Source organism: Lepidochelys kempii, chromosome 1 (genome assembly GCF_965140285.1).
Source record: "Lepidochelys kempii isolate rLepKem1 chromosome 1, rLepKem1.hap1, whole genome shotgun sequence".
Classification (NCBI taxonomy): Eukaryota; Metazoa; Chordata; order Testudines; family Cheloniidae; genus Lepidochelys; species Lepidochelys kempii.
The window spans coordinates 262777416-262797360 of record NC_136380.1 but is presented as its reverse complement, the minus strand read 5'-3'; the positions used below and the strand labels follow the sequence as shown (position 1 = coordinate 262797360).

The 19945-nt window shown below is 47.2% G+C and overlaps 1 protein-coding gene and 1 long non-coding RNA gene across 2 annotated transcripts in view; both read left to right on the top strand.

Annotated features, from left to right (window-relative positions):
* Positions 1-2384: 2384 nt before the first annotated feature.
* Positions 2385-6014, top strand: LOC140906483 (uncharacterized). Its single transcript, XR_012157128.1, has 2 exons — positions 2385-2474; positions 4603-6014. It is a non-coding gene; the product is annotated as an uncharacterized LOC140906483 (long non-coding RNA).
* Positions 6015-13286: 7272 nt separating this feature from the next.
* LOC140904910 (suppressor of cytokine signaling 1) overlaps positions 13287-19945 on the top strand; it is a 28968-nt gene continuing 22309 nt past the window's right edge. The window contains exon 1 of the mRNA XM_073327269.2: positions 13287-13780. The gene's annotated coding sequence lies outside the window, so the exon portion shown is untranslated. The remainder of the gene's footprint in view (positions 13781-19945) is intronic.

Sequence of the window (19945 nt, the reverse complement as noted above, 5' to 3'; positions counted from 1 at the left end):
GTGTGGATACAGAAGCGGTTGGGCCGTGCCATGCCTGGTAATGCAGTTGGTGATGGGACTGGGGGCCAGTTGGCTCTGGGCCTGGCGAAGCTCAGACCAGAGGATGATCCCCAGGGTTTTCTCTGGACACTTGAGTGGGTGGTAAAGGCAGCGGACTGGGAGGATTTGACTTGGGCAGCCTGCATAGCACCGCTCCTGACAGGTGAGGCACAGGCGGCTAACCAGGCAGTGAGCGATGAACAGGCAGACTCCTATCCAGTGGTGAGGGCAGCCATCCTAGACCGGTTAGGGCCGACTCCGGGGGCTTATGGGCGCAGGGTCCAGGTAGAACTGTTCCTGCAAGGGGCACGACCGCGGGTAGTGGCCCAGAAACCACGGGACCTCGTGACGTGGGCGCTCTGCCCAGAGACCAGTTCAGTGGAGAAAGTTCTGGATCAGGTGTCCTGGAACAGTTCCTGAAGGTTCTACCTGGGGGTGCAGAGCTGGGTGGGGCACTTCCAGCTGGCCTCATGGGGGGAAGCCATGGAGCAAGCTGAAGCCTTCTTTGAGGCTGAAGGAGACAAGCGGCCAGGGAAGTATGGTAAACCGAGTGGAGTTCACCAGGGGTGACCCATGGAAGTCCTCAAGGGGAAAGACCCCAAGCGTCCTAAACATTGTGTGTGGGGGGGAGGGGCGCACAGCACCTACAAAGGACCCGGGGAGCCCTGCGGTCTACTGGAAATACTGGTGGAAGTGGACCACGGGGCCCTGTGGTTTGCTTCAGTTGCGGTCAATCTGGGCATATTAAAAAAAAAATTGCCTGATTATGGAATGTGATACCGCAATTGTTACTACAATGGGCCCAAGCGGTGGGGGTCAGCTCCAAAAATCAGAGGGCTCTGCTGTGGGTAGTAGCAGTTAGGGTGAGAGGAACTGTAGTTAAGGGACTCATAGACTCAGGTTGCGAGTGTACTCTGGTTCAGGAAGACCTGGGGAGGTTGAATAGTCTGGATTGACACCTACCTCCCAGTTCTTGTCTCCTGTATTCATGTCGAGACCCGCATCTATCCCACTGCAGAAGTTGATGTGGAGGCATGTGGTTGGAGAGCTCAACTGCATGTCAGGGTAGCCAAGGGCTTGCCTTGGCCCATAGTTCTGGGGAGAGACTGAGTGGGTTTCTCAGACCTCCTGCAAGAGGGGCTAGGACACCAGCCCAAGACCAGCGGGGGAGGGGTCTGGGGCAGACTAGGAATGGAGTAATAGGGCTGGGAGCCAGAGTAAGGATGACCAAGAGGGACTGAGAGGGAGAACATGATTTTCCCTGACCAGCCTAGGAAGTGCCATCAGGAGTTGGACAATGTAAGCAATAAATTGACTGATGGTCAAAATCCCTTTCATAGAATCATAGAATATCAGGGTTGGAAGGGACCCCAGAAGGTCATCTAGTCCAACCCCCTGCTCAAAGCAGGACCAATTCCCAGTTAAATCATCCCAGCCAGGGCTTTGTCAAGCCTGACCTTAAAAACCTCTAAGGAAGGAGATTCTACCACCTCCCTAGGTAACGCATTCCAGTGTTTCACCACCCTCTTAGTGAAAAAGTTTTTCCTAATATCCAATCTAAACCTCCCCCACTGCAACTTGAGACCATTACTCCTCGTTCTGTCATCTGCTACCATTGAGAACAGTCTAGAGCCATCCTCTTTGGAACCCCCTTTCAGGTAGTTGAAAGCAGCTATCAAATCCCCCCTCATTCTTCTCTTCTGCAGGCTAAACAATCCCAGCTCCCTCAGCCTCTCCTCATAACTCATGTGTTCCAGTCCCCTAATCATTTGTGTTGCCCTTCGCTGGACTCTCTCCAATTTATCCACATCCTTCTTGAAGTGTGGGGCCCAAAACTGGACACAGTACTCCAGATGAGGCCTCACCAATGTCGAATAGAGGGGAACGATCACGTCCCTCGATCTGCTCGCTATGCCCCTACTTATACATCCCAAAATGCCATTGGCCTTCTTGGCAACAAGGGCACACTGCTGACTCATATCCAGCTTCTCGTCCACTGTCACCCCTAGGTCCTTTTCCGCAGAACTGCTGCCTAGCCATTCGGTCCCTAGTCTGTAGCTGTGCATTGGGTTCTTCCATCCTAAGTGCAGGACCCTGCACTTATCCTTATTGAACCTCATCAGATTTCTTTTGGCCCAATCCTCCAATTTGTCTAGGTCCTTCTGTATTCTATCCCTCCTAATCCTATCTGGCCAAATTATGGGGTTTCCTGTTATACAGAGTTTCAAATTACCCCTAGATAGAGGCCTTGATATGTAGAAGGGGATGGTTGTTAAATTTAATAATCATTGTACTCCAAATATTTTTGGCTGCCACAATAACTGGAAATTGTTCTTTAGGGAATCTGTATTAATCTGAGTGCATTGCAATGGAGAGGGGTTAAGGAGCAACCAATTCTGCTTCCCGCTGGATTCAATCCAAGGCTCCAGCATGAGGTAACAAGCCATTGTGCTGTTTGGTTAAAAATTATTGCCTAATGGTAAAGTTTGAAGTTGGGAAATTTTAACCCACCTGTATTGACGGGGCTGTAATCTTTGTAAGGATGTTCTGGGCTTGTTACCAGCAGCCCCCAAGAAAGACCTGAACATGTCGATTTCAGCAAAATAAAAGGAAGGAACATGGATGGGAAGTGAATTTAGAATACAAAGGATCCTGGGAAGGGCATTCATTTTGTTTTTCCCCAAAGGGAGGGGGGTAGTGCCTTCCATTTGTTTAAATCATTTTCTGACTGCATGATTAATGGGGCTAAGTTAACCTTGACCAGGGGTGGCCAACCTGAGCCAGAGAAGTAGCCAGAATTTACCAATGTACATTGCCAAAGAGCCACAGTAATATGTCAGCAGGCCCCCATCAGCTCCCCGCCACTCCCAGTGCCTCCCACCCACCGGCAGCCCTGCCAATCAGCACCTCCCCCTCCCTCCCCACACCTCCCAATCATGTTTCATGGTGTGCAGGAGGCTCTGGGGAGGAGGGGGAAGAGCAAGGGCATAGCAGGCTCAGGGGAGGGGGCAGGAAGGGGTGGAGTGGGGGCAGGGCCTGTGGCAGTTGAGCAGTGAGCACCCCCCGCACACTGGAACGATGGCGCCTGTAGCTCCAGCTCCAGAGTCAGTGCGTGTACAAGGAGCTGCATGTTAACTTCTGAAGAGCCCCATGTGGCTCCGGAGCCACAGGTTGGCCACCCCTGACCTTGACTATGTTCTTAATTTCCTTAAGGAACAGAGATGCCAAGATATCTGAGGTTTGTCTGTTGCCATCTAAATATCCCTATAGGAGAGCCACTTCCAACTAGATCCATTGAGATCTTCATTGCTTCTGACATATCACAATTTATCTTGTAGCCAGAGAATTTACCAAAGTTATCTACTGTTGGTAGGATATTCAGAATAGATTGATCTAGATTTTTAATATATAGGAGGATGTCATCTGCATATAGAAGGATTTTTGTTTCCTGAGTGCCTGATTTGATCCCTTGAATACCTTGGTGTTCCCTAATTAGGGTATGTCTACACTACAAAATTAGGTTGAATTTATAGAAGTCGGTTTTGTAGAAAGCGGTTTTATACAGTCGATTGTGTGCGTCCCCACACAAATGCTCTAAGTGCCTGTAGTCGGCGGAGAGTGTCCACAGTACCAAGGCCACCGTCGACTTCTGGAGCATTGCACCATGGGTGGCTATCCCACAGTTCCTGCAGTCTCCGCCGTCCATTTGAATTCTGGGTAGAAATCCCAGTGCCTGATGGGGCTAAAACATTGTCGCGGGTGGTTCTGGGTACATATCGTCAGGCCCCCGTTCCCTCCCTCCCTCCGTGAAAGCAAGGGCAGACGATCGTTTTGCGCCTTTTTTCCTGAGTTACCTGTGCAGACGCCACACCACGGCAAGCATGGAGCCTGCTCAGCTAACCGTCACCGTATGTCTCCTAGGTGCTGGCAGATGTGGTACTGCATTGCTACATAGCAGCAGCAACCCATTGCCTTGTGGCAGCAGACAGTACAATAGGCCTGAAAACCATCCTTATCATGTCTGAGATGCTCCTGGCTGCCTCGGTGAGGTCGGTCAGGAGCGCCTGAGCAGATATGGGTGCAGGGACTAAATTAGGAGTGACTCAACCAGGTCATTCTCTTTAGTCCTGCAGGCAGTCCTATTGTACCATCTTCTGCCGAGCAGCCAGGAGATGTGGATGGCTTGCAGTCCTTCTGCACCGTCTGCTGCCAGCCAAAGATGTAAAAGATAGATGGAGTGGATCAAAACAAGAAATAGACCAGATTTGTTTTGTATTCATTTGCTCCCCCCTCCCTCCCTCCCTCCATGAAGTCCTGCCTGAAATACTAGAGGGAGGGATAGCTTAGTGGGTTGAGCATTGGCCTGCTAAACACAGGGGTTTGAATTTAATCCTTGAGGGGGCCATTCTGTGTGACAGTTGTTTTTGTTTCTCCTTGATATAAAGCCTCCCCCTTTGTTGATTTTAATTCCCTGTAAGCCAACCCTGTAAACCATGTCGTCAGTCGCCCCTCCCTCCGTCAGAGCAACGGCAGACAATCGTTCCGCGCCTTTTTTCTGTGCAGACGCCATACCACGGCAAGCATGGAGCCCGCTCAGATCGCTTTGGCAATTAGGAACACATTAAACACCACGCGCATTATCCAGCAGTATATGCAGCACCAGAACCTGGCAAAGCGAAACCGGGCGAGGAGGCGACGTCAGCGCAGTGACAAAAGTGATGAGGACATGGACACAGACTTCTCTCAAAGTATGGGCCCTGGCAATGCAGGCATCATGGTGCTAATGGGGCAGGTTCATGCCATGGAACGCTGATTCTGGACCCAGGAAACAAGCACAGACTGGTGGGACCGCATAGTGTTGCAGGTCTGGGACGATTCCCAGTGGCTGTGAAACTTTTGCATGCGTAAGGGCACTTTCATGGAACTTTGTGACTTGCTTTCCCCTGCCCTGAAGCGCATGAATGCCAAGATGAGAGCAGCCCTCACAGTTGAGAAGCGAGTGGCAATAGCCCTGTGGAAGCTTGCAATGCCAGACAGCTACCGGTCAGTTGGGAATCAATTTGGAGTGGGCAAATCTACTGTGGGGGCTGCTGTGATGCAAGTAGCCAATGCAATCAAAGATCTACTGATATCAAGGGTAGTGACCCTGGGAAATGTGCAGGTCATAGTGGATGGCTTTGCTGCAATGGGATTCCCTAACTCTGGTGGGGCCATAGATGGAACCCATATCCCTATCTTGGCACTGGAGCACCAAGCCAGCGAGTACATAAACCGCAATAGTTTTCAATAGTGCTGCCAGCACTGGTGGATCACAAGGGACGTTTCACCAACATCAACGTCGGATGGCCGGGAAAGGTATATGAAGCTCGCATCTTCAGAAACTCTGGTCTGTTTCAAAAGCTGCAGGAATGGAGCACTCTGGGATAGCTCCCGAAGGCCAATACCGTCTAATTGCGTCCACAGTACCCCAAATTTGACCCAGCAAGGCCGATTTCAGCGCTAATCCCCTTGTCGGGGGTGGAGTAAGGAAATCGATTTTAAGAGTCCTTTAAGTTGAAAAAAAGGGCTTTGTCGTGTGGACGGGTGCAGGGTTAAATCGATTTAACACTGCTAAATTCAACCTCAACTCCTAGTGTAGACCAGGGCTTAGTAGTGCAAGTAGTTCTAATGCTAGATTGAACAGAAGTGGGCAGAGGGCATTCCAGTCTAGTTCTGCAAAACAGATCAAAGGTGGGAGATATTGTGCTATCCTTTAGGATAGGGGAGGTGGGGTTGGATATTAACAGATGAATCCATGATTTCCCCAACCCAAATTTATCCAGGGTAAGGAACAAATATTGCTAGATAAGGCTTTCTTTGCATGAGTGAAATGATTGCATGGGAATTTCTAGAATGTTGGTGGAATGCCATAACATTAATAAACTGACGTGTTATCTGAACCATGCCTTTCTTTTAATAAATGACACTTGACTGGGGTGAACCGTATCACTTGTTACTTTTTCAAGCCTCTGTGCCAGTATTTTTTAAAATGTTTTTATATCCATATTGACAAAAGAGGTGAGTCTGTAGCTAGTAGACTTTTTTGTGCATCCTTACCCAGTTTAAGTAGCATAGTAATTTAGGGCTTCCCTCATAACTGGAGGTAAGATACATTTCTTTAAGGCATCTTTGTAAATGTAGAACAGCTTAGGGACCAGAATTCCTTTGAGACTTTGATCAACTTCTATCAGTAGTCATCAGGGCTCAGGGTCTTGCCTGGACTAATTTTCTCCATGGCCTTGTTTATTCCCTCTGATTGCAATGGAGAGGCCAGCCTGGCTGCTGCTCTTCTGAGATTTGTGGGAGGTTAAGAGTTTTAACAAAATTATTCAGTTCTTCTGCGTCAGGTGGTAAATCATTATTGTAAAGAGCCCAGTAGAATTTCAAAAATTTATCATTGATCTCTTTGTGATTAGCAGTAACCTGCCCTTGTTCTGATTTGATTGATACTATTTGGACCTTTGACCTCTCACTTTTAATGTGTGTGCAAGAATTTTCCCTGCTCCCTCCCCCGATTCCCAGTATGTTTGAGTCTAAAAAGAGCAAATTTGGCTTGTGCTGAAGTCAATCTATTTGCTTCATGCCGAAGATTGACTGTGATGGTAGTTTTATTGCTACATACTCACGGTAGTGTAACAGAATTGATGATAACCTGTACAAATGTGAGTGTCAATAAAATCCCACAAGTGCAGGGGGGATTATTTAATATTAATATAAAAGTACAGTGCCTATGCAGCTCACATGGAAAACTGATCTGTTCTGTATTCCACTTAAAACTTGTGAATATTTTTTTGAAGTCTGCATACAATTCCTTTGTCTGCCACTTAAGAAAGTCTAGTGCCTGTCCCCGTATTTTGTTTCCCTCTATCAACAAGCTATTTTAGTGTAAACCAAAGTGCAGAGACAGTTTTCAGAAATGTTGCTTTAGAACAGAAGCAGTTAGGGAAGAGTGGAATTACCTGGTTTTATATTGTTTTTAACATGTAAGAACGTTCTGGTGACACCATTTTCCTTTAGTATATTTTGTTAATTAATTTGGGTTTAGACATATTAGTAAATATAAAATGCACCTTGTGAGTTTTTTGGTGGGTTTTCTTCTGTGGTTCTTCTGGGAGAATTCTTAGGGCTGTATGATTCTCTTTGTGTAAAGCACTTTGGGTCTATATTAGTCTGAAATATAACGCAAAAAAAGGCCCCAATTTTCCATTCTAACCAAGCTCCACTCAGCACAAGAATGGAGGTGGAGGCAAAGGTGGCTTTATGCCAGCTTTGTGCCTCCTTTGTTTTGTGGTTGTCTGGGAGCCTGCCTGGCCCCAAGATAAATAATAATAATTTAAAAAAAAGACCTCAGGGTGTCACACTGTGCCCTCCCCAAATATCTGTCGCTATATCCAGGAATAACAACTAAGCATATTAGCCTGACATTTCTGCTGAAATGATCAGCAGTGAAATAGTTAACAATATTGACATTTAAATAGTCATCACTAGGTTTTAGAATCAACAGCTTGTTTACATGGATTGGAGCAGTTAACATTTCTGAGCTAGTGTTTCAGGCTGTCTGCACACTCAGACATATATCACTAGATCATTTTACCTTCAGTTTTTTGCAACTGACAGGACAAGAGACTTAATTGTGTTCCAGAATCTAAACTTTCATTTTAAAAAAATATCATGTGGCTATATTTTAAAAATGAGGAAATGTCACATTTTATAAAAGGCCCTAATTAGATTTGCTTAGCACTCCTCTGAATGACTGTGTCTGTATGTCATGTAAAAGTTCCTAAATGGAAGACCACATAGATTCCCAGGCCAGAAGGGACCAGATCATTGAGTCTGATCTGTATAACAGAGGACTGAGAACCTCCCCACAGATTTTAATCCCTTCTTGTTTAAAACTATATCTCTAAAAGGGGCATCCTGGGTGACTGCCTGATAAGGGGTGTGAGGCTTAGATTATCCAGTTCGCGCAATAAAATCTATTAATTGAAATTCATGTGAACTGCAATCCATAAGATGTACACAGCTCCAGTCAGTACCCACTTTGGTAACTCTCTCAGGCTATGTCTTCACTGCAGAGTCATCTTGAGTTACCCACACTCAAGTTAGCCTATCTTGAGAATGGCCATGGTGAAAAATAACATCCAGCAGCACAGAGCAATTGGATTAGGAGCACAGATTGGCTGAGTCCTACTGCATCACTAGTTTGGATGTAAGGAACACTTGAGCTTCAAAATATATCCCCTGGCAAGCCAGCTAGTTTGAGTTTAAAGCACCATTTAACTTGACCTAGAGAATGTGTGTGTGGATAGGAGTCAGGTTGGGGCAACATATGAGTTCTACTTCAAGCTCACCCTTCGCTGAAGACAAGTCTTCACTCTCTGCCATTCCATATGAAAGCGGGTGCTGCAGATCAGGATTGAAGTCCATTAAAGGAGCCCCATATGCATGCATGGGGTCCAGACTGGAAAAGCAGGGGGTGCTCTAGGAAAGGGATGAGATGCCTTGGCAGAGCTGTATGCTGGGACTAGGGGGAAGAGTGGGCTAGCAGGGGTTATTGCAGGATAGAAACGAGATGAATTGGTAGTGCTTGCCATGTAGGAGACTTTAGAAGAGCAGCCTCCCCCATTACCTGTTGTACAGCCCCTTAATGTTTCTCCTTCTTCCTAACCCAGCTTGTAAGTGATCCTGGATGCTCTATGATGCTGTTCAGCACTGCCTTACATTCATAGACAGAATTACCTCTTGCCCAGTGCTTGCAGCGTGAGAATGGAAGTGCACAGCATGTGCTGGCATCCTTTCCTGGGTCACTGCACTGTGGGTGGTGTGCAAGCAGCCTTCACTTTCCTGGAAAGCATGTCTCTTTTTGTTACTGAGAAGTGACCTACTCGGGGAGTGGGAGGGGTGGGGCCGGGCTGCAGCTTCACTGAAAGGGGCCAATGAAATGTGCCAGCGTTTCCTGCAAGAGTAGAACTAATTCAGCCTCAGTTTGATTCCAGCCACAAAGTTTTGTCCTTTTGTTTTCCCGAGGCTTCATTCCTTGAACTGTGAGCATCCCTCAAAGGAGGTTTTGCAAGGCAGCATCAGAGAGGGGACCCTGTAGGGGAGGGTATCTTACTGGAAAAAGGACCTAAGCTGTCTTCTTCACACTGGGGCTTGTGGGGGGCAGTCACACATTTCCTAGTTTGGATAGGACGAGCTCACTGCATTCACCAGGGGCTCCTTGTATCCCTCCATTTCACCTCCTGCAAGCTGCCTGTGTCACTCTCCCATTCCTGTCTATTTCAGTGACTCCCTGCAACTCCTCATTCCCCTCCCCCAGGGCAGCAGTTCTCTGTGCCCCCCTATTCCTCCATACCCCTTCTGCCACATGTCAGAGGCTCAGTGTATTCCCCACACCGCCCTGCACCCATTCCATTGTCCCACATTTCCCCTTCTCCATGGCTGGGGCTCTGTGTGCCTCCCATTTCCCCAATTGCTTCCCCATTCCTTCTCCCATGACCCCCAGGTTCCCTTTATTCACCTCTGTGTGCCTCCCCATTCCCCACTTCCATCCCATTTCTCCCTTTCCCACATGTCAGGGGCTCTGTGTGACCCCCATTCCACCCTTCCCCCACATTCCCAGGTCTCTGTGCAACTTGAATGTAGGGCCTCACTTTGCTCAGCCAAAAACACAGTGTATTTAGAACTATTGCAATCAGCAATCTGATTTCAGATAAAACCCTTTGGACCTAAGACCTAAGGATTCTCCTGGGGAGGATATATTTTCCTTGTATTGTATTTTAGAATGTTTCAGGGATAGTGGGAATTAATCCCCCAAACCTGCAGCCTGCAGTGGAATGGTATGTTCTTGGTCTGGTGTCTTGGAGAAGCTATTTTATTATGAAAATAAATGATGATGCAGGCCCAGTTTTTGTTGAACTAACCCTTTTGCATTAGCAGCTTTTCATCGCTACCCTGAATATCCCAGAATACCTTATTCTCAGGATGCATGCACTTTCTCCAGAGGTGCAGTGTTGGGCTGGAGTTAAAAGGGGTCACACATGGCGGTGACAAGGGCCTGTCTGCTTATCTATTTTATTTCGAAGGTGCCTTTCACCTCGGTACCTAAGCACTGAAAAGAAGTTCTGTAAAAAGCACAAGTCTCCCACACGAGTCTCCTGGTTTCAGGGAGTGTTGTTTGGTTAGTGTCCCTCTTTCTTTCTTTTTTTTTTTTTAAGAAAATTATTACTTGGGGAATACTTTAAAAGTTAATCTTACATTTCAGTCTGAAAGTTCAGGCTTTGTCTCAGTCAACTCTCCTGTGACAAGAAAGGGATTCCATAACCATGGGTCCAGTGCTAAGAATGCTCTGTCTCCTACATCTGAGAGTCTTATTTTGGGTCCCTCCAGCTGTAGCATCCCACTGGAGAGCATATAATGAGGTCATCTCTGAGGTACCTAGGCCCCAACATATTACGGTCCTTGTACATTATGACCAGGTTTTTTAAATGTGTGGAGCAAATGGAGTCAGAACACAGATGTAATATGTCTGATGGGCCTTTATTGCTTAAGAGGTAGGCTGCTGCAGGGTGTCCCAGATTCAGCTTTTATGTGGTGGTGAGCTTAGCACTAGAATAAGTGAGCTGCAGTAGTGGTAAGAAAGTGAGATCCACTGCTAGAGGTTGCCAGGGAAGATATAGAGGAAAATTTAATCTGAGAAATCACCCAGTAATGGCTACAACTATCCACAGAGAAAAATCTCTCCTCTTGACCACTCTTCAATTTTGCATTTGAAAAGCAGGAATACTGTGCCCAGCTTTCTGAAGATGCCATCCACGAATGCCCAGACAAATAAAATTCACATGAAAAAGATGAGAACTTCTTAAGGTGCAGTCATCTTAAACTTCTGATAGCTGGTGTTCAGCACACTATTTCAACCTTGCGGAGACAGAAATAACATGTGCCTTTTTATTTTTGAGGAAGAAACGTTTATGAAATGAATCACATGGTGAGCTGTTTGTTTAATGTTATAAAATATGTGGGTTTTTCCCCACTCTTTTTAGTGTTTGTTTCTCCCCAGAGAAAAAAAAACACACTTTTTTGGGGGCTTGCTCTGTCAGTGCCCTGTAACTGTTACCTGCAGCACCCACTCTTATAATGGTCTTAGATTCTACACAGCTCTGCCAATGACCTCACTTCAGACCAAGAGCAAATTGTTAGTGCAGTGCAATCATAGGACACCATAGTGACTGGCCAAAGGAATAGCTGAATTTGGAGAAACCCAGAGAAGAAAGAGTGAAATTACAGGAGCTATACAAGGTCTGCTTGTGAATCTTTGGGTGACAGAAGAGCAAATCAGCAATCACCATTAAACTGGCAGCTGCAAATTTGAGCAGTTGCTGTCTATTCCTGTTCTTCTGCCCAATATCAAACTTCCTGAGTGTCCATGCCCAGGTATCATTATCCTTTCCTACCCATGCATTAAAGTCACCCAGGATGATCCTCTCAGAGTTTCGATAAGGACTAACTGCAGTTGCTAGTAAAAATTATCTGCAGCTGCATCATTGACCATTGCCCTTGGTGTTGGTGGTACCATGCACTGCGATCATGGTAAGATGGCCATGGCTGGTACAGAATTGGGCATTGATAAGTTGCTCATTAATCACCCACAAACCTTAGAATGCCCATGGGGCACTGGGTGAAAGTACAATGGCCATCCCTTGCTGGAACAATCCATTGGGGGAGCCCAAGAACAGGAATGCACAGGCCTCAATTGTCTTTTCACTGCTTCCTGGTCAGTGCTCTTCAGATAAAGCAAAGGTCTCAATGGTTAGGCTTTTCAATCCGTTGATGAGAACAGCTTTAGCTGTTTTGGACAACACTCAGATGTTCCAGGTTGCAATCCTACATTTGCCACCAACATGTAGGAGACTGATTCATGTGGACACCAGATGTTCAGTGGTGCAACAAGATTGCCGGTGATGGACATAAAATGAATAGCCATCCAGACCACCTTAAGGACATAGCTAGGGACCAATGGGGGGAGGGGGATGGCACAGGGCACAAAAGGAGGTCACATCCCTCTGGGATTTGCCAGGATGGTGATGATGAAAGAGAAATGAAGAGACAGCCTCTCCCTAAACCCACCATTTTGCATGCTATAGTTTGCCCTCATTTTCTTTCTGGAAAGGTGACAAGTATGTAGAGCTGATATCACAGCAGCTCTGTGTGTAGGGGGCCACCAATATTTAACTGAAATAACTATGCAAAATCAAGGGCAAAGTTTATTGACACTACCCCCCAGTGTTATATTCAAAATCATACATCTGTATCACACCACAGGATCCTTTGCATGGACACCGTTGAGATAGAGGACAGAGAGTGTCCTTTGTGGAGTTGGGGTATGTCTACACTAAAAGCAATATAGTGACACAGCTGTAGCGCTGCAGTGTAGATGCTTACTACAGCGACAGATGCGTTTGTTTCATCGCTATATTAAATCCACCCCCTCGACAGGCCGTAGCAGGGCTGACGGAATAATTCTTCCATCTACTTGGCTGCATCTACAAGGGGGGTTGGGTTGACCGAACTAAGGTGCAGAGGGTGTGACATTTTCCACAGCCCTGAGCAATGTCGTAGGTCAGCCCAAGTTTTGGGTGTCGTAGAGCAGGCCTGGGATCAGGATGCCGGGCTACCGAGCATGAGATGGTCAGGGGTCACCATTCCCCTCTGTCTGTGTGCTCCCAAGCCCCCACTGCCTGCAGCCACAAGGGACCCCCTGAACGCTGTAGTATAGCTGTGGGAAGGAGGACGGCTGGATGGTGCTGGGCCCCTGGCCACCGCAGGTGGCATTATTTTTGGCCCCCTCTTAGGGGTCTCTGGAGGGGGAATTACTGCCCGCGATCCGAGCAGCGGGGCCAGCGTCTGTCCAGGGCTTGGCCTGTGCAGCAAGCCCTGGGTCACCCCACTGAGCAGGAGGGGCCGGAGTCAGTCACCCCGCAGCCTCCCCCTCGCTCCCGCCTTTCCCCGGCTGCGGCCGAGCTGCGCGGCGCGGGCGGGCAGCAGAGCGGGAAGGGGCTCCCTCTCCCCCGCGCAGGGGGGGCTTTTTCGTTTGTGCGCCGGGCTGGCACTTGCCGGCGGTCCCTTAGTGCGCGCGGCCTCCTTGGAACCAACGAAAGCGAAGGGCTGCGAGCGGTGCGCAGCCAGGCGCGCGACCCCGCCGTCGGTACCCGAGGCAGGCGCGCGTGCGGGGGAGGCTGGCGCGCGCCAGCCGGCAGCCCAGGGACGCTGCTGCAGCTGTTGGGACTGGCGTCTGGCTCTGCCCCCCCAGCGCACACCCCTCCGCAGGCGGGACGCGCCAAGCAGCTGCCGCCGCCTTCCCGTGACTCAGCCCCGCGTTCCTCGCTCTCTCTCCTCTGCGCTCAGAGCAACTTTGCTAGGGGACTCGGCTCCTAAATGCTCCTTGGCGGGTTTCCAGCCGCACTTTTGCACCTGGGCAACTCTCTGGGACCGACTTAGGAAACGGGGGCGGGAGAGAGGGCCGGACGCACCCACCCGTCCCCCCCCTCCGCCTCTTGTCCCGGAGAGAGCATCTTCTTCCCTTGCTTGCAAACCCGAAGTGCCCTAGCTCCCATCCCTCCTCCCGGCCCCCGGCACGGGCGAGCCCGCAGGAGGATTTGGCGTGCATCCCTGGCCCAAGTGCACGGGCTGGCCCCCGCCTCCAGTAAGTAACGCAAAGCCTCCTTTGTTACTTTCAAGTGGCTCGAAGGGGGTTTCTCTTCGAGAGGGGGAGGAGTGGGAGGGGAGTGGGAGATTGTGGATGAAACCCGGCAACTTGGGGTGGAGAGACAAACTCTTGGCTGAACTCCAGGGTCTAGTGCTGCTTCTCCGCCTGGAAAGTTGCACCGATTGTCCTAAAGTTAAACCGAGTTAGCAGCTGCTTCCTGCCCTGATACCCCCCCCCCCCAAAGAAAACTCCTTCTCCAGCCTGCAAATCCATCTGGGAGCAGAGCCCCACGTTGCAGCGGACGGTGTCCGAAGCAGCTAGCCACAAAGGGCGTAGATCGCTGGCAGGTCCTAGCCTGCGCGGCAGGATCAGCATCCGGGGCTAGTCATCAGAGGTTCGCTCCTACGAGTCCATCTGGACTGTGGCAACCTGGAAAGTGGAAGGGTTCCCCCGGCCACCCCCTCCCGCCCTCTCCAGGGAAAGATGTGCTCTCTGTTGTTACCCTTCCCGACTCAAACAGGCTTGAGTCATTGAGGTCGCCAACCTGGCAAAAGATGGATGCCACGCAGTGGGCTTCCCCCCAGCTTCTCTGCTGAAACGGAATTTAGCGCTAGTTGCTAAATGGACAGTCCTGGAGAGCAAGTTAGCACAGGCACGGCCAATGCCAGCTACAGCCAGTCAACAGCCATCCTGATGCTGCAGCCTTGGTCTGAAGGTACCAGCTCTGGTGGAGACGCAAAAAATCAACGTAATCTTTAACCAACACTGAATTTTCTTTTAAAAAATGAAGAAAGGGGAAGATAAAGGCAGCCTCTTAAAAGCTGTGTTATCATCTTATGTCACCACTTGCTCTGTCCCGAATTCTAGCTGTCAGTTTTTCTACTTTGCTTAGAGAGTCCTCTTGTTTGTTGCCACATGGCTAGAACACAGGTGGTAGGTGCTAGGAGCTGCTACCGTTGCTGCTGCTGTAGGGGGCTACTGATTTTGGTTTGGTTTATTTTTGTTTTTCAGAAAAGTAGTGGTTGATTTTATTCTAAACTAAAGATATTTAAAATTGGTGTGAATCTGTGGATTGGAACCAGATTTGAAAATTAGAAAATGCTTCAATTAATATGTGTTCTTCGGTGTGGGTTTGGTAGAGGACCTGAACAATTGTTATAACAGCATTGCCAACACCAAGCATTCAAAAAATCATGAGTCAGACCTCTAAAAATACTGAGATAATTGTAAATCTTGGGTTCTTCTTTTTTGCTTTGTGCTTTTTGAGTCTTTTGGGCTCGCTCAGGTCACATTTTCGAGCTTTCCTCCAGAACCACAAGGGCTAGAAATTTAATTAAGAAAAAAGAAAACTGAGGTAATCACTCAAATGCAGGAGCTGTGACTGTAAGAAAAATATCAAATATCAGAAGACTCAGAAATAAAATATTGAGAATTGGCTTCTTTCACCCAAAGAATATAAAATATTTTACCCACTTTACAGACTTCAAATAGCAGGGTCATTTTCGTTGGCACGGAGGTGCATTCACCTCTGGAATTGTAAGTGTAATATAACAGTACACAATGTTGTAGCACTTGAATAATTTGCCAACTGGAAATTCTTCCTATATAAAGGCAGATTGTAATTTTAAATTGGAATTTGCTTAGAACACCAGGGCTGCTGATATCCCTACTCTTGCAAAAAGGTGTCATGACCAACATCTTGTTTCTATTGTTTATATGAAAAATGGCACTTGTAAGCAATACCAGGTTCCTTACTCTGTTGTCACCCTCCGTGCACTTTTATTGTGAATTTCACTATATTTATTTTTTACTTAATCAAATGCTTCCAAGAACTCAAACTTGAGAATCTCAGTTTTCATCTAAAAATAAATAAATAAGCCCCGGTTCAAAGAAAAGCTTGAAAACAGGACCTGGATGCACCCTGAAGGCAAATGAAAAGAATCCAACATTTTATCATTTTAAATAAATAAAAATTCATGATTTAAAAGCCAGTCTCATGATTTTTGGAGGGTGTTTGACTTGTGATTTTTGAATTTTTTATGGTTGCCAATTCAGCCCACTACCATTCTGGGATTATTAGTTCATTACCAATTTAAAGGGTACAGCGTAATTTATTCCATTGCCAGCTTCACTCCTTGCAGCACTCTGGAGAATTTAAAGTGAAATCCAATCACATATTGACCATGTCCAACCCTGTTTAGCTCCTGAGATGAGGTGAGATCAAATATAACTACAGTTTTCTGACATTTCCCCTCTAATGCCAGTCCGTCAGAAGAGAGGACGCAGTCCTGTCTACATTACCAAAACAATCATGGCTATAGCCTGGATCCTGCAAACACTTAGCATGCATGCTTTAAGCATGTTCAATCTTTTTGAGGTCAAAGTGACTATACGTATGTTTAAACTTAAGCATGTGTGTTAAATGTTTTGTGGGGCAAACATTAAAGTATAAACTTGGTCTGGGTTGAACTAAGTTCTAATAAGATTTGGCTAGCCATTGTGGATGAAGCCAAACTGTGTTTATAAGCATTTCTGTTTTTGTTGTCTTCATCAATTGGATATTTGGCTTCAGGAATGATTTTTAAGTATGGTTTTGGTCTTCTCCAGATCAATAGGTGCTGATTCATTTTTATGCTGCTCATCACTGTGCTAATATGATTAAATAACCTGGCTCATCCATAACTGACCTTAAATATTGTTGATTATGTATGCAAGTCTTTCATTTAATACTCCTGAGGGCATTCTGCACCAAAATATTAAAAATTCTGTGCCTAAAAATTCTGCACACAATATTTTAAAATTTGCAAGTTTTATTTGTCCATAAATAAATGCAGAGCCTCCAGCATGGGAGTGGGGAGCATAGGCCACTGGCTGCACAAAGGTGGGAGATCACCCTGAGTCGTCCCCCCCCAGCCCCGGACACGGACTCAGGAGTGAGGCTGCACCTGACCCTGACACAGCACAAGGCCTGGACCTGCCCCAGAAACACCCTGGGGCCCTGCCCCTCAGAGGCAGGTGCACCAGGTGTGGGGCAGGCAGGCTCAACCAGGCAGGATCCAAGTGTGGGGGGTGAGAGAATTTTGTGTGGGAGAATCTCAGTGCAGGCAGCTCGGTGTGGGGTGTAGGTGTGGGTGGATCTGGATGCACAGGGGCTCATTGGGGGGGTTCCAGGTGCAGGGCAATGGGACTCTGCAGAGGCTTCCAGGTGAAGGTGGTTGGGGCTCAGCTGAGGGGTCTGGGTATGGGGGTGTCAGTGGGGGGGGGTTGGGTGCTGGGGGAGTGGGACTTGATGGGGTTGGGGTCTGGATGCAGCTAATTGGGGGTCAGCGGTGTGGGGGTCTGGATGTGGGGATTCAGGGGGGTGGGGCATCAGAGTGGGGTTTGAGTGCAGGGAGCTCAGTGGGGGGTGGTCTGGGTGCAGGGGTAGGGGTCTGAGTGCAGGGGGGCTCCAGATACAGGGGTTGAAGTTCAGTGGGGTGGGGTTTGGGTGTGGAGGGTTACGCGGTTTCTGGGTGTACGGGATGAGGCTTGGCGGGGGTGTCTGGGTATGGGAGGTCTGGATGCACGGGGGTTGGGTGGATGAGGGAGCAGCTCCCTGTACAGTGACCCCTCACCCCACAGCTGAGGAGCGATGGGGGCAGGAAGCACAGGAGGATGCTGAACTTCCTGGTGGAGGTTTCTGGGGGTGGTTCTGACAAAGCCCCAGCCATTCCTTGCAGGGGAAGAGGAAGTCCCATCCTCTCCTGCCTCCAGCCCAGCTGGGACTAGCAGCTGAGACCAGCTCAGGGTAGTAGCCACTGGCTGGGTTGTCTCCAGCCCCATGGTGATTTACCTCTCCACCGGCTGCTCCAGATGCCTGAAATGATGTATCTATGCTTCTAGGGAGTAGATTGTGAGTGCTCTTGCAGCTTCCCTGTCAGAAAGTCATTTTTCTACTGGGAAGCAATGAAATCTGCGGGGGACATAAATTCTGTGCACATGCAGTAGTGCAGAATTCCCCCGGGAGTAATTTAAGGCTGTACTAAAAGCAATATATAAACTGCAGCCTTCTCCCAAGGCACAGGAGCCTATGTCACAACTATTGAACCTTTGTGTCTTGAAAAGCAGACATGAAAGAACAACTGCGCCTCTCTCCCCACCAAAAAAAAAAAGTTGATCTTATGAAAGCCTCCAAATGTACATATCTCTGCTTCTTTAACAGAGTTGTCAAACCCATTTTTGGAGAGGGCCAAATTCTATTTCTAAATTATGGATTGGAGCCTACATGTAGGAGTATGTACCATCCTTTATCCACTGTGAATTTCTTGCAGGTGTCAATGGGATATTTGCACAAAGATCTAAGGTAGAATATAGCTTGTAACTGAAATGTTAGTTATCTCATTGATACTGAATGTGGCTGCAATATTACTCACAGAAAATATTCGCACCTTTATGCCACTATTTCTACCCTATGTTTCTCTCCATTTCCATTTTTCTTTCTGTGTGTGTGTCTGCCTTTCTTCTATCTGCATTTCTTTCCCACCAGTAACTCCCAGTTCCCCCCACTACCAGACACTCCCTATCCTAACTTTTCTCTCACCCATTCCCATCTCATCTTGGTAAGCAATAAAATAGATATTGCAGATATTAAATGTACTCATTAGACTTCAAGATCATCACCTCAGTTGGATTAATTAAGGAGGTCACATTTTATCAACCATTATTTCCGGAGCTTTGCAGACTTAACAAACAGCATTGCATAAGTTACACTTGGTTAGTGTTTGTAAACCATGAGGGCTGGAAATGTATTTTTTTAAATGAAAGCTTAGATTGTGTGGAATCTGAATATGCCATGCGGACCACCTAAATATCAGATGTTCGACACTTCTGGTGTAGAAGAAGTTTTTTTATAAATGAATATTTACTTACGAGACCATGCTGAAATTATATATTAATTTGATATATGAATGCATGTGACTAAAGACATAAGCTAAAGCTAGATTATTGGTTCCTACTACCACTCTGCACATGTACATCACTGCTGACCTGCAGTATCCCTACTATTGCTACTACTACTAAGGAGTAAAGGAGAATTGGCAGTGTCTCAAGGAGGCAATATTAAAGGCACTACAGCAAATTATCGCAATGAAAAGGAAAGGCAGGAAGAATAGTGAGAAGCCAATATGGCTCCATCAGGAACTTTTTAATTGCCTGGAAATCAAAAATGTATCCTACAAAAAGTAGAAACACGGACAGATTGCTACGGATGAGTACAAAAGAATAGCAAAAACATGTTGAGACAAAATCGGAAAGACTAAGGCTGTGTCTACACTACTAAATTATGTCAACCTAACTTACATCAGCATACACCCACCACAGTTATTTAATCGCATGTGTGTGTGCATGCTTGGCTTCTTGTGTCAGTGGTCTTTGTCCTCACCAGGCATGCTTGTGTCGATTGTATTGTCAGTGTGGGGTATTGTGGGATGGCTCCTGAAAGCCAGTGAGAGTCAATGTAAGCAACGCAGTGTCTACACTGACACTGCATCGACCTAATTACATCTACTATGACTCTACGCCACATGGGAAGATGGTGTTACTAAATCAGTGTAGATAAGTGATTATGTCAAAATTTATGTGAAAGCATATCCACAGCTAGGTTGATGCAAGGCAACCTATGTCTACCTAACTCTGTAGTGTAGACCAGACCTAAGGAACAAAACAAGTTTTACCTAGCAAGGTACATAAAGGACATTCAGAAGAGGTTCTACAAATACATTAGGAGTGAAAGAAAGACAAAGGAAAGGGTAAGGCCAGGTCTACACTATACACTTCAGTATAACTATGTCGCTCAGGGTTATGAAAAATACACATCCCTGAGTAATAGTTATACCGACCTTAACCCAGCCCCCGCCATGTAGACAGCACTGTGTCAGTGTGGGAAGCTACCGCCTTTCACGGAGGTGGATTTATTAATCCAATGGGAGAGCTCTCTCCCGTTGGCTTAAAGTGTCTTCACCAGGAGTGCTACAGCAGCTGCATCGATGCAAGTTTGTAGTATAGACCTGCCCTAAGTCGACTAGTTAGCAGGGAGGAAGAGCTAATAACTCATGACATCAAGAAGACTGAGGTTTTTAATGCTTATTTTGCTTCAGTTTTCACTAAAAAGGTTAATTGTGACCA